Source organism: Equus caballus, chromosome 15 (assembly GCF_041296265.1).
Source record: "Equus caballus isolate H_3958 breed thoroughbred chromosome 15, TB-T2T, whole genome shotgun sequence".
NCBI classification, from domain to species: domain Eukaryota; kingdom Metazoa; phylum Chordata; class Mammalia; order Perissodactyla; family Equidae; genus Equus; species Equus caballus.
The window spans coordinates 14,095,001-14,109,449 of NC_091698.1; the positions used below are offsets into that span (position 1 = coordinate 14,095,001).

Genomic DNA, 14,449 nt, shown 5'->3' on the forward strand with positions numbered 1-14,449 from the left:
ATGGTCAAACATATACTACTACTTGGTCAGAACAGATATTCTATACTCTGTGCACTTTGCCTGGCAGGTGTACACTTGCCTCTGCACAGCTTTGAGGCTTATTAGACAGTTCAAGTTTGTTGTACCTGCCACACTCTCTGCAATTTTAAGGCCTTTAAGGTATACTAAAAGTCACTGCTTTGAGGAGCTTAGAAAAAGAAGTGAAGAGTAACTGAATTCTGACAGTGTCTCTCTCACTTCTCTCTCTCTCTCCAAATCCTAAGGGGTGATCCTAGTATAAGTTACCCCTGAAGGAGATACACACTATCCTCAGGCCCTGTCCAAACTTCCTTACTGGCTCCAGGCCCATAATGGGAATGAAAAAACAGCTATGTTCAGAGTAAAGTTGCAAGAAATCCAGAAATTAAAAAACCAAAAACACAAAAGGAACTCAAGATCTTGCCCAATAAAGCAGAAACTAGGTAGCACATAAGGGAGTGGATCCTTACCATATTAGATTAGGAAGGATGAATTATGTTTGGATAGGCTCAAATTAATCAATATGAGTATACTCCCTGTGGACTCAGGAGCAGCCCATGTTGCATTTCAAAGCAATGAAATATGTATTTCCTCTAATGGGATACTGACAAATGTTTTTTAAAACTCTTAGAGTGTTTCTCATGTGCAGCCATCTTTTGTGGTGACATGGAGCACCTGTGCAGACCCTCAGTAGAATCTGCACACTGGGCCCCAGGCGCGCCAGGATGGGGCTCAGGGGTTGGTGGGTCCGGCGGCTGTAAAGGAACAGGGTGGAGGTCCCAGGTTGAAAAATTGTAAAATTATAAGTTTACAGCTATATAATTTAAGTACTTCAGTCATCATGTCTTTTTCTTTTTACAAAGTCAATTTTCCTACATAACTCCAAATTTTTTTCACACCATCTAAGTAATATTTTAATATTTTCCATATCCAATCCGTATTCAAATTTCCCCAATTACCTCCAAATGACTTATGGAAAAAAATGCTATTTTAATCGGGAGCCAATAGCGGATTACCCTTTGCATTTGACAGCAGAGTTCAGGCTTAACCCTTAACCTCTTCGGGCTCGGAGGACCCTGGGCAGGAGAGATTTAAGAACACCGTCCTCCCGCTTTCGCGGAAAGGCCAAGAGTGACTTGAAATGTAGACGCGGAGGCCTATGGGAAATGTAGTTTTAAATAGGTGAGGTTCACCGCCTGGACTCTGGGAAGGGGACGCCACGCTCCTTCTGCGCATGTGCAGCCGTAGCCTCCTCGTTCGTCTTCTCAGGACTCCAGAGAACCGTTGGGGAACTTTGGGGTGTGCTCGGAAAATGCAGGGTACGCACCTAGGGCGAGGGACTAGCTGGGAAGGGTGTGCCGGTGCTTGGGGATGGGAGCAGGAAGTGTCTGGGACCCCGTCGCCCCCCGGGGCGGTGTATAAACCCGGGCGGGCCGTCAGAGTGGGTAAGGCCAATGGGGGAGACCCCGGCCCTCGGGCTCCCGGGGCGCAGGTGTTCGGGGCGGTCCGGGATGCCCGAGGATCGTGTGACCAGCCCGCCTGCAGCCCGACCGGAGAGAAGCCCGTGGCGGCGGCGGTGGGTGCGGGAGGGAGGAGTGCGTTTATCAGGCGGACGGTGACCGTTGGTCTGCGGTGGAGCCCGAGCTCTGGAGCACTACAGGCCCGGTCAGTGCCAGCTCTGTCACCTGTAAGCAGGGGCGACAGAAGGAACCTGGGCGAGAGTCAGGGTTCTCATCTATAAATATTAATAACGATTGTTTCACAGCGACGTTTGGAAACATAGATCACTATTTTAGACAAGTGCCAGGTAGGAAGCCTTAAGTAAGTGACAACTGCTGTTATCGTTAGAGGATACTTTGGTTTTTTTACTGGATAGTTTAATGTACCCTGACAACCACCTCACCAGAAACCGAGGCTCGGGTCGGTGGCCCGATGTGCTCGAGTCAGGAGCTCCCAGCCAGGGAATTTGGATTCGAGGGCAGGTGTGCTTCGCTTCAGTCTCAGGCTTTGTCTGATGTCACACCTGCCCAAGACTGGCATTACAGCCTTCACAGCATTTAGGAACATGGCCTGTCCCTACATCCCCAGGGATGTAAAGGAAAGGATGTGGATGGAATCCCACCGTGTGTCACATGTATCCTGGGATTTCTAGTGTCTCTTCAGGTCCCTTGGGTCAGACAGAGGTGCCTGGCCCCCTCTGCTTTGTCAGGCTTTTTGTCCTTGAAGTCTAACGTTATAATGAATTCCAAGAGTCAGGCTTTTTGCCCCTAAAATGAATTTATTTCTCAGATCCATGTCCCAGTTGCCTTGAAACAAACCAGCCCTTGTGAGGCAGGAAGCAGGGGGCCTCTGTGAGGGAGTCTTACCTGGAAGAGAGCGCCCCTCTGACCTTAGACCTCTCTCCAGAGCTTCAGAGCAGAGACAAGAGCCCAGAAAGGAGCAGATGCTAGATTTGCAAGATCAGAAGCAGGTCTTGATCCTCCTGCCCAGAATGAACCAGACTTGATGATGATGCCACCCTCAGGAGCCACCACACTGTGTGACAGTGGGGCATTTGGGCCGTCCCTGGGAAGTACAGGTGAGCTGGGGTGGCCCACAGGCAGGCTGCTCAGGAAAGGCTGCTTTGTTGGAGAGCCGTGAGGGCAAGGTCTGGGGGTAAGGGACAACCAGGCAGAGGGAGGAAGTTCTGTCTCCAGTCCCCTTAAATGGCCCCCGCTATTTACAGATGCGCTGCTGTCACACATGTCCACCACCACATGTGACATTAGTGACGTTATCCTGACGTCACAGGATCCAAGAATGATGATCTGTGAAGAGTTTTCCGAGGTCACCTACCTCTAACTCTTTTGAAAGATTTAAAGACATTGGGCCTGAAAATTTCAGTGACTTGTCCAGGGAAACGCAGTTTGTGACAGTTCACTCTCTCACAGGTAAGTTACCAAAAGCATCTATCAAAAGAGCCTTTTGAGAAATACTTCCCAGCTGAAATGAACAATTAAAAATTCCTGCCTTAAATCCTCCCATCTCTTTTACTAGGCTTTCCGTGGATTGTGTATACCAGGGGTTAAATAATATTACTGAGAAAAATAGATAAATGATGCATACTGAGTATTTTTCTGCTAAGTTAACTTTAATGAAGGAATACTGTCTTGTCGTTTGGCGTACTTTAATTCAACTAATCGGTTTTTATTTCTTTCTGTTATTCAGAAGGACGCATGCGTTATTGTTAAATCAATCGAGTAAAGTTTATGTTCACTCAGTAAAAAACTGCAGATTTCAGCTCCGTGGTCATTTCAGAATCACACAAAGACAGGTGTTGCTGCCTGTCCATGATCCTTCTTGTGCCTTTTCAAGGCCCAGAGGGCCCTGTGCCTATGGGGAGGATGATCCCCAACTGGGGTGCTGAGATTTGAGGAGGTGAATCTAAGAGCTGTAAGACAGCTAAATCTCGGGACCCCTGTCTTCTTTCTGTCCCCTCAGCTGAACCACAGTCCTCTGTACTCGCCCAGGAGCCACAGAAAGTGAACATCCCTCAGGTGAGCTCTTTATTCATTCCCCATTTTATATTGTAGTGGATTTATAAGGTTTAGCAGGATCCATGCATTAAAGGAAAAGGAGAAGTAGAAATAGTAGAAATCAAGTCAGTCTTGAGGAAAAATATACCATGTTTTACTATTAATTGTGATGTTGGCTGTTAGTTTTGAGTGGGTAACTTTGTCAGGGTAAGTAATTTCCCACTAAGCTGTTTCAGTCTCTGTTTCAATCTCTTTACTTGTGATTGGACTATTCAGATTCTCTGTTTCTTCTTGATTCAGTTTTGGGAAGTTGTATGAGTCTTAGAATTTATCTGTTTCTTCTAGATTGTCCAGTTTGTTGCTATATAGTTTTTCATTGTATTCTCTTATAATCCTTTATATTTCTGTGGTATATGTTGTAATTTCTCCTCTTTCATTTCTAATTTTATTTATTTGATCCTTCTCTCTTTTTTTCTTAGAGAGTCAGGCTAAGGGTTTGTCAATTTTGCATATGTTCTCAAAGAACCAGTTCTTTGTTTCACTGATCTTTTCTACTATTCTTTTTTCTTTTTTGGTTTCAATTTAATTTATTTCTGATCTGATTTTTATTATTTCCCTCCTTCGGCTGACTTTGGGCTTTGTTGGTTCTTCATTTTCTAACTGTATTTTAAGATTGCTTATGTGAGATCTTTCTTGTTTTTTAAGCTGGGCCTGTATTGCTATGAATTTCCCTCATAGGACCACTTTTTCTGCATCCCATATGAGTTGGTGTGGTGTATTTTCATTTTCATTTGTCTCCAGATATTTTTTGATTTCTCTTTTAATTTCTTCAGTGATCCATTGGTTGTTCAGTAGCATGTTGTGTAGTCTCCACATATTTGTCACTTTCCCAGCTTTTTTCCTGTAGCTGATTTCTAGTCTCATAGCATTTTGGTCAGAAAAGATGCTTGATGTGATTTCAATCTTCTTAAATTTATTGAGGCCTGTCTTGTTTCAAAACATATGGTCTGTCCTTTGAATGCTCCATGTGCACTTGAGAAGAATGTGTATTCTGCTATTTTTGGATAGAATGTTCCATATATATCTATTAAGTCCATCTCGTCTAGTTTTTCATTTAATTCCACTATTTCCTTGTTAACTTTCTGTCTGGATGATCTATCCATCGATGTAAGTAGAGTGTTGGGGCCCCCTACTATTATTATGTTGTTGTTAATACCTCTTTTTAGGTCTGTTAATAGTTGCTTTATGTACCTTGGTACTCCTTTGTTGGGTACAGGTATATTTATAAGTGTTATGTCTTCTTGTTGGAGTGTCCCTTTTATCATTATATACTGCCCCTCTTTGTCTCTCATTGCCTTTTTTATCTTGAAATCTACTGTGTCTGATATAAGTATTGCAATAACTGCTTTCTTTTGTTTGCCATTAGCTTAGAGTATCATCTTCCGTCCCTTCACTCTGAGGCTGTGTTTGTCTTTAGAGCTAAGAGTGTTTCCTGGAGGCAGCATATTGATGAGTCTTATTTTTCAATCCATCCCACCACTCTGTCTTTTGATTGAAGAATTCAATCCATTTACATTTAGAGTGATTATTTATATATAAGGGCTTAATGCTGCCATTTTATCACTTGTTTTCCAGTTCTGTATTTCCCTTGTTTCTCATCTTGTGTATTTTGGACTGCCAGTTCAGTTTGGTAGTTCACTGTGATGGTTTTCTCAGTTTTCTCTTTTTTGTGTGTGAGGAAGACTGGCCCTGAGCTAACATCTGTAAGCAATCTTCCTCTCTTTTAGCTTGAGGAAAATTGTTGCTGAGCTAACATCTGTGGCAATCTTCCTCTGTTTTTTGTATGAGGGATGCCAGCACAGCAGGGCTTGATGAGAGATGCATAGGTCTGTGCCTGGGACCTGAAGCTGCAAACCCTGGGTGGCTGAAGCAGAGCATGCGAACTTAACCATTATGCCACTGGGACAGCCCCTCAGTTTTCTTTTTTTTGTATCATTTGTGTCTCTGTTCTGATTATTTGTTTAGCGGTTACCATCAGGTTTGTATAAAAAATCTCGTAGATGAGATATACCATTTTCTGATAGCCTCTTATTTCCTTGCTCTAAGCCAGTTCCATCCCTTTCCTCTTCCTCTGATTTGTTGGTCATAACATATTCTGTTTTGTGTTGTGATTTTGTGGTTAAAATCACAAGATTATAGTTATTTTTTATGTTTTCCTTCCCTTTATCTTTAATGTCATAATTAAGTTTTTGCTAACCTGTTCTGGTAGAGAGCTGCAATTTTCTGACTTTGGCTGCCTATTTATCTCCTTGCTCAAGGCTTTGTGAACTCTTTTTTTTCTTTTTCAGGTATGAAGGTCTTCTTGAGCATTTCCTGTTTGGGGTGTCTTGTGGCGATGAACTACCTCAGCTTTTGTTTATGTGGGAAAGTTTTTATTTCTCCACCGTATCTGTAGGATATTTTTCCCTGGATAGAGTATTCTTGGCTGAAGGTTTTTGTCTTTCAGAATTTTGAATATCTCATTCTACCTTCTCATATCCTGTAAAGATTCTGCTGAGAAATCTCCTGAAAGTTTGATATGGTCTTTGTAAGTTATTTTCTTCTGCCTTGCTGCCTTTAAAAATATTTCTTCTTTGTCACTGACTTTTGCCAGCTTTACTACTCTATGCCTTGGAGTAGGTCTTTTTACATTGATGTAATCAGAAGTTCTGTTAGCGTCTTTTACTTGTAATTCCAGCTCCTTTCCCAGGTTTGAACAGACTTCCTGCTCCTTTCTCCCTCCCTTCTCCCTCTATAATACCCATAGTTTTTATGTTGCATTTCCTAATTGAATCAGATATTTCTCAGAGAATTTCTTCGTTTCTTTTTAGTCTTAATTCTCTCTCCTCCTCCATCTGAAGCCTTTCTATATTTCAGTCCTCCAGATTGCTAATTCCGTCTTCCAAAATGTCAGCTCTGTAATTCAGGGTATCCAGATTTTTCTTTATCTCATTGTGTTTTTCATCTCCAACATTTCTGATTGGTTCCTCTTTATGGGGTCAATCTCTTTGGTGAAGTATTCCCTCGGTTTATTAATTTTATTCCTGATTTAATTGAACTATCTGAATTTTCTTGTAACTCGTTGAGTTTTTTAATGTTAGCTATTTTGAATTCTCTGTCGTTTACATTGTAAATTTGTGTGCCTTCAGGATTGATTTCTAGGTGCTTTTCATTTTCCTTCTGGTCTGGACTATTAATATATTTCTTCATACTATTTGATGGGGTTGGTTTGTGCCTTCACATAGATAGTATCTGGTTGCAGATTCCACTTGCCACCACTGGAGGAGGTTCAGGAGCTGTATATTCTGAGCCTGCTGTGATCCCTGGTGTCTGTGCTTGTCCTTTGGAATCTATGCTGAGAGGACCCATCTGCGATTGCCTGCTTGTAGCTGCTGCTTTGCTAATGTATGCACGGGCACTCTAAACGGGGTCCCTTGCTCTGGCTGACTGGCTGAGCTTGTGAGCCCAGCAGGGGGAGGGGCACTTCTTTTGCATGTGCCATCCCGTGAGTGTTCTCTCTTTGCCCTCGCTGTCTGTCCTCCCGGCGTGCTGGCTTCATGAAGACAACCCCACAATAGCTTAGCCTCCTCTGTGTAGCTTTCCTATGGGATGTGAGGGAACTTGGAGAGCAAAGGCATTCCCACAGAGTCTCCCCCCAGGCCCCTCTTTTCTCAGAGCTGTGCATGGTCCTGTGCCCTAGGTCATTGCTGGGGAGGGAGAGGAGATCCCCTTACTTCCTCCTTCTTCCTCCTGGGGGGTCCAGCACCTCCACCTTCAGACATATGGCTGCCTGGGTCTCTCAGATGTCTTTTTTGTTGTGCGCCTGTCCTCTGTTGGTTTATGAATGTCCTTTTCATTGTTTCTTAGGGAGGAGAGTCTAAGGGAAGAGCTCACTCCGCCGTGATGCTGATGTCATGCCTGGTCATTCTATTTTTAAGTTTTTGAGGAATCTCTGTACTGTTTTCCACAGTGGCTGCACCAATTTACATTCCCACCAGCAGTGTCTGAGGGCTCCCTTTTCTCCACATCCTCTCCAACACTTCTGTTTTCTTTGTAAAGATTGGCACCTGAGCTAACATCTGTTGTCTATCTTTTTTTCCTTCTTGTTCTCCCCAAACCCTCCCAGTACATAGTTGTATATTCTAGTTGTATGTCCTTCTGGCTGTGCTGTGTGGTATGCCACCTCAGCATGGCTTGATGAGTGGTGCTGTGTCCAGGCCCAGGATCCAAACCGGCAAAACCCTGGGCTGCTGAAGTAGCGCACACGAACTTAACCACTCGGCCATGGCACTGGCCCCTCTCCAACACTTCTTATTTCTTGTCTTTTTAATGATAGGCCATTCTGATGGGCATGAGGTGATATCTCATTGTGGTTTTGATTTGTATTTCTCTAATAATTAGTGATGTTGAACATCTTTTCATGTGCCTGTTGGCCATCTGTATATCTTTGGGAAAATGTCTGTTCAAATCCTCTGCCCATTTCTTGACTAAGTTTGTTCTTTTGTTGTTGAGTTCTTCATATATTTTGGATAGCAACCCCTTATTGGATAAATGATTCGCAGATATCTTCTTCCAATTGCTAGGTTGTCTTTCCATTTTATTGATGTTTCCTTTGCCATACAGACGCTTTTTAGTTTGATGTAGTCCCATTAGCTTATTTTTTCTTTTGTTTCCCTTTCCTGAGGAGACATATTCAAAAAGATACTGCTAAGAGTGATAGCAAAGAGCTTACTGCCTACGTTTTCTTCTTTGGAGTTTTATGGTTTCAGGTCTTACATTCAAGTCTTTAATCCATTTTGAGTTAATTTTTGTGCATGGTGTAAGATAATGGTCTACTTTCATTCTTTTGTGTGCGGCTGTCCGTTTTCCCAACAGTGTTTATTGAAGAGACTTTCCCTTCTCCATTGTATGTTCTTAGCTCCTTTGTTGAAAATTGGCTGTTCCTAAATGTATGGGTTTATTTCTTGGCTATCAATTCTGTTCCATTGATCTGTGTCTGCTTTTCTGCCAGGATCGTGCTGTTTTGATTAATACAGCTTTGTAGTATACTTTGAAATTAGGGAATGTGATGCCTCCAGCTTTGTTCTTTTTTCTCTGGAGTGCTGTGGCTCTTTGGGGACTTTTGTTGTTTCCAGTAAATTTTAGATTCTTCTTTCTATTTCTGTGAAAAATGTCATTGGGGTTTTGATAGGGATTACATTGAATCTGTAGATTGCTTTAGGTAATATGGACTTTTTCACTATGTTAATTCTTCTAATCCATGAGCACAGAATATCCTTCTATTTCTTTATGTCTTCTATAATGTCTTTCAACAATGTCTTATAGTCTTCAGTGTATAGGTCTTTCACCTCATTGGTTAAATTTATTCCTACCCACTTAATTCTTTTTGTTGTGATTGTAAATAGGATTATATTCTTGATTTTTTTATTTCTGCTAGTTTGTTTTTAGTTTTTTGATGGATTCTTTAGCGTTTTCTATATGTAAAATCTCATCATCCAGAAGTAGTGACAGTTTTACTTCTTCCTTTCCAGTTTGAATATGTTTTATTTATTTTTCTTACTTGATTGCTCTGGCTAGGACTAAGAAGGGTGAGCGTGGGCATCCTTGTCTTGTTCCTGCTCTTAGAGGGATAGCTATCAGTTTACACCCTTGAGTATAATGTTAGCTGTTGGTTTGTCATATATGGCCTTTATTATGTTGAGGTACTTTCCTTCTATAATTATTTTATTGAGAGTTATTATCATAAATATGTGGTGAATCTTGTCACATGCTTTCTCTGCATCTGTTGAGATGATCATGTGATTTTTATTCTTCATTTTGTTAATGTAGTTTATAACATTGATAAAGAATACTGTACTGTTGTAATCCTTTGTATTTCTGTTATATTGTTTGTGATTTCTTCTCTTTCTGATTTTATTTATTTGAGGCTTCTCTCTTTTTGTCTTATTCTACCTAAAGGTTTGTCAATTTTGTTTATATTTTCAAAGAACTAGCTCTTAGTTTCACTGATCTTTTCTATTTTCTTTTTACTCTCCATGTCATTTATTTCATCTCTGATTTCTAGTAGTTCCTTTGTTCTCCTGACTTTGGGCACTTCATTTTTCTTCTTTTCTGATTCTTTTCGATGTATTGTTAGATTGTTTATTTGAGATTTTTCCTGTTTCTCAAGGTAGGCCTGTGTTGCTAGGAACTTCCCTCTTAGTACTGCTTTTGCTGTATCCAATAGATTTTGGTACACTGTATTTTCCTTTTCATTTGTCTCCAGATATTTTTCCATTTCTCCTTTAATTTTGTTGTTGTTCCAATAGTTAATGAATAGCATGTTGTTTAGGCTCCACATATTTGTGACTTTTCAGCTTTCTCCTTGTGGTTGATTTCTAGTTTCATACCCTTGTGGTTGGAAAAGATGCTTGATATCTTTTCAGTCTCCTTAAGTTTATTGGGAGTTGTTTTGTTTCCCAACAAACAGTGTATCTTTGAGAATGTTTCATGTGTACTTGAGAGAAAATGTATATCCTGCTGCTTTTGGATTGAATATTATATATGTATCTATTCAATTCATCTGGTCTAGTGTTTCATTTAAGGTCAACGTTTCTCTGTTGATTTTTCTCTCTAGAAGACCTATCCGTTGATGTAAGTGGGGTGTTAAAGTTCCCTACTCTTATGGTGTTGCTGTCAGTTTCTCCCTTTAGATCTGTTAATAGTTCTTTTATGGACTTTGGTGCTTCTACGTTAGGTGCATATATATTAATAAATGTTATGTCTTCTTGATGGATTATCCCCTTTATCATTATATAATGCCCATCTCTGTCTCTTGTCTTTTTTGCCTTGAAGTCTATTTTGTCTGATAGAATTATGGCTACATTCACTTTCTTTTGGTTGTCGTTTGGTTGGAGTATCATCTTCCACCCCTGCACTCTGAGCCTGTGTTTTTCTTTAGAGCTGAGATGAGTCTCCTGGAGGCAGCACATTTTTGGGTCTTTTTCTTTTTTTGTTTTTTTTTGGGTTTTTTTTGTGTTTGTCTTCATCTTTATTTTTTATTTTATTTTTTTTAAGGGGCCTTCCCCCCCTTTTTTTTTTTATTGAGTTATTGATTGGTTACAATCTGGTGAAATTTCAATTGTACATTAATGTTTGTCAGTCATGTTGTAGGTGCACCCCTTCACCCTTTGTGCCCACCCCCCACCCCACCTTTCCCCTGGCATCCACTAAACTGTTCTTGGTCCATAGTTTTAAATTCCTCATATGAGTGGAGTCATACACAGTTTATCTTTCTCTCGCTGGCTTATTTCACTTAACATAATTCTCTCGAGGTCCATCCATGTTATTGCAAATGGAATGATTTTGTTCTGTTTTGCAGCTGAGTAGTATTCCATTGTAAATATGTACCACATCTTCTTTATCCATTCGTCTGTTGATGGGCACTTAGGTTGCTTCCACGTCTTGACTATTGTAAACAGTGCTGCAATAAACATTGGGGTGCACAGGACTTTTGGGATTGCTGACTTAGGCTCTTTGGATAAATACCCAGTAGTGGGATGGCTGGATCCTATGGTAGTTCTATTTTTAGTTTTTTGAGGAATCTCCGTACTGTTTTCCATAGTGGCTGCACCAGTTTGCATTCTCATCAGCAGTGTATGAGGGTTCCTTTTTCTCCGCAACCTCTCCAACCTTTGTTGCTATTAGTTTTAGATATTTTTGTCGTTCTAACAGGTGTAAGGTGATATCTTAGTGTAGTTTTGATTTGCATTTCCCTGATGATCAGCGATGATGAGCATCTTTTCATGTGCCTATTGGCCATCAGTATATCTTCTTTGGAGAAATGTCTGTTCATGTCTCCAGCCCATTTTTTGATTGGGTTGTTTGATGTTTTGTGGTTGAGTTGCGAGAGTTCTTTATATATTAAGGATATTAAGCCTTTGTCAGATATATGACTTGCAGATATTTTTTCCCAGTTAGTGGGTTGTTTTTTTGTTTCAATACTGTTTTCACTTGCCTTGAAGAAGCTCTTTAATCTGATGAAGTCCCATTTGTTTATGCTTTCTATTGTTTCCCTTCTTTGAGAAGGCATGGTGTCCGAAACTATCCTTTTAATACTGATGTCAAAGAGTGTACTGCCTACGTTTTCTTCCAGAAGCCTTATGGTTTCAGGTCTCACCTTTAGGTCTTTAATCCATTTTGAGTTTATTTTGGTGAATGGTGAAAAAGAATGGTCAATTTTCATTCTTTTACATGTGGCTTTCCAGTTTTCCCAGCACCATTTGTTGAAAAGACTTTCTTTTCTCCATTGTATGTCCTCAGCTCCTTTGTCAAAGATAAGCTGTCCATAGATGTGTGGTTTTATTTCTGGGCTTTCAATTCTGTTCCATTGATCTGTGCACCTGTTTTTGTACCAGTACCATGCTGCTTTGATTACTGTAGCTTTGTAGTATGTTTTGAAGTCAGGGATTGTGATGCCTCCCGTTTTGTTCTTTTTTCTCAGGATTGCTTTAGCAATTCGGGGTCTTTTGTTGCCCCCTATGAATTTTAGGATTCTTTGTTCTAATTCTGTAAAGAATGCCATTGGGATTCTGATTGGGATTTCGTTGAATGTGTAGATTGCTTTAGGTAGAACGGACATTTTAACTATGTTTATTCTTCCAATCCATGTACATGGAATGTCTTTCCATCTCCTTATGTCGTCATCCAATTCTCTCAGAAAGGCCTTGTAATTTTCATTATATAGGTCCTTCACTTCCTTAGTTAAATTTACCCCAAGGTATTTTATTCTTTTTGTTGCGATTGTGAATGGTATTGTATTCTTGAGTTCTTTTTCTGTTGGTTCATTACTGGAGTATAGAAATGCTACTGATTTATGCAAATTGATTTTATACCCTGCGACTTTGCTGTAGTTGTTGATTACTTCTAACAGTATTCCAATGGATTCTTTGGGGTTTTCTATATATAAGATCATGTCGTCTGCAAACAGTGAGAGTTTCACTTCTTCCCTCCCTATTTGGATTCCTTTTATTCCTTTTTCTTGCCTGATTGCTCTGGCCAGGACCTCCAGTACTATGTTAAATAAGAGTGGTGATAGAGGGCATCCTTGTCTCGTTCCTGTTTTCAGGGGGATGGGGTTCAGTTTTTGCCCATTGAGTATGATGTTGGCTATGGGTTTGTCGTATATGGCCTTTATTATGTTGAGGTAGTTTCCTTCTATGCCCATTTTGTTCAGAGTTTTTATCATAAATGGCTGTTGGATCTTGTCAAATGCCTTCTCTGCATCTATTGAGATGATCATGTGGTGTTTATTCCTCAGTTTGTTGATGTGGTGTATCACGTTGATTGATTTGTGGATGTTGAACCATCCCTGTGTCCCTGGTATGAATCCCACCTGATCCTGATGTATGATTCTTTTGATGAATTGCTGAATTCTGGTTGCCAAAATTTTGTTTAGAATTTTTGCATCTATGTTCATCAGTGATATTGGCCTGTAGTTCTCTTTTTTCGTGGTGTCCTTGTCAGGTTTTGGTATCAGCGTGATGTTGGCCTCATAGAATGTGTTAGGAAGTGTTCCATCTTCCCTAATTTTTTGGAATAACTTGAAAAGGACAGGTATTAAATCCTCTCTGAAAGTTTGGTAGAATTCCCCAGGAAAGCCATCTGGTCCTGGGGTTTTATTCTTTGGGAGGTTTTGGATCGCTGTTTCCATCTCTTTCCTTTTGATTGGTCTGTTCAAATTGTCTGCCTCTTCTTGAGTGAGCTTTGGGAGATTGTAGGAGTCCAAGAATTTGTCCATTTCCTCTAGGTTATCCATTCTGTTGGCGTATAGTTTTTTGTAGTATTCTCTTATAATCTGTTGTATTTCTGCAGAGTCTGTTGTTATTTCTCCTCGCTCATTTCTGATTTTGTTTATTTGAGCTTTCTCCCTTTTTTTCTTTGTAAGTCTGGCTGGTTTTGGGTCTTTTTCTTAACCTGTCCAGCCTCTCTGTCTTTTCATTGGTGCATTCAATCCATTTACATTTAGGATGATTATGGATATATAGGGACTTACTATTGCCATTTTATCTTTTGTTTTATGGTTGCTCTATATTTCCTTTGTTTCTTTTTCCTTGTGTTTCTCACTACAATTTCAGCTTGACGGTTTTTGGTGATGTGTTTTTCAGTTTCCTCTTTTTTTATGTTTCGTGACTCTGCCTTAATTTTTGTTTTGTGGTTACCATGAGGTTTTTATAAAAGGTCTCACAGATGAGATAGTTCTTTTTCTGCTGATAGCATTTTTCCTTCATTTGACTAGGCAAGTTCTGTCCTTTTCTGCTTCCCTTGCTATTTTTGTTGTCAAAATTATTTCTTTATTGTGAATTTGTTACCAAATTGGAATGGTTAATGGTATTTTTAATGCTTTCTTTCCCTTTAACCTTTGCATCACAATTGTTTACTAGCATGTTCTGATACAGAGTTGCAGTTTTCTGATTTTATCTATTTATCAACTTGTTTAAAGCTTTGTATCCTTTGCCTTTTCCTTTCAGACAGAAGAGCTCTTTTTGACATTTCTTATAAGGCAGGTCTAGTGGCGATGGACTCCCTCAGTTTTTGTTTGTTCCTCACACTTTATTTCTCAGCTGCAGCAGTGGACCCCCAGCTGTCGCAGCACCCAAGGACACAGAGCTGATTATTACAGTGTTGATTAATACAGTCCCTAAGTAGCTCTCAAATACTTGTACTTTCCTGCACCCTTTCTGAAACCACCCTAGTCGAAGTAAGCAAGTAAGTAAGTGGATGACTTTAATGACCTCATGTCTCTGATCCTCAATTTCTTGGTTTGTGAAATGAGGCAGTTAGAAGGAACACCAAGTTTCTTCCTTCTCTTTCTTCTGTGATTATCAGAATCTACAACT

The 14,449-nt window shown here is 40.3% G+C and overlaps 1 protein-coding gene across 49 annotated transcripts in view; it reads left to right on the top strand.

Annotated features, from left to right (window-relative positions):
- Positions 1-1,168: 1,168 nt before the first annotated feature.
- Positions 1,169-14,449, top strand: part of LOC111771824 (ral guanine nucleotide dissociation stimulator-like) — a 91,685-nt gene continuing 78,404 nt past the window's right edge. For 9 of the 49 annotated variants that reach the window (XM_070234952.1, XM_070234956.1, XM_070234957.1 and 6 more), the window contains exons 1-3: positions 1,193-1,337; positions 2,744-2,948; positions 3,499-3,554. The gene's annotated coding sequence lies outside the window, so the exon portion shown is untranslated. Of the gene's footprint in view, positions 1,338-2,424; positions 2,597-2,743; positions 2,949-3,498; positions 3,555-14,449 lie in introns of all 49 variants that reach the window. The other 40 variants (XM_070234958.1, XM_070234925.1, XM_070234962.1 and 37 more) reach the window with 28 other exon arrangements.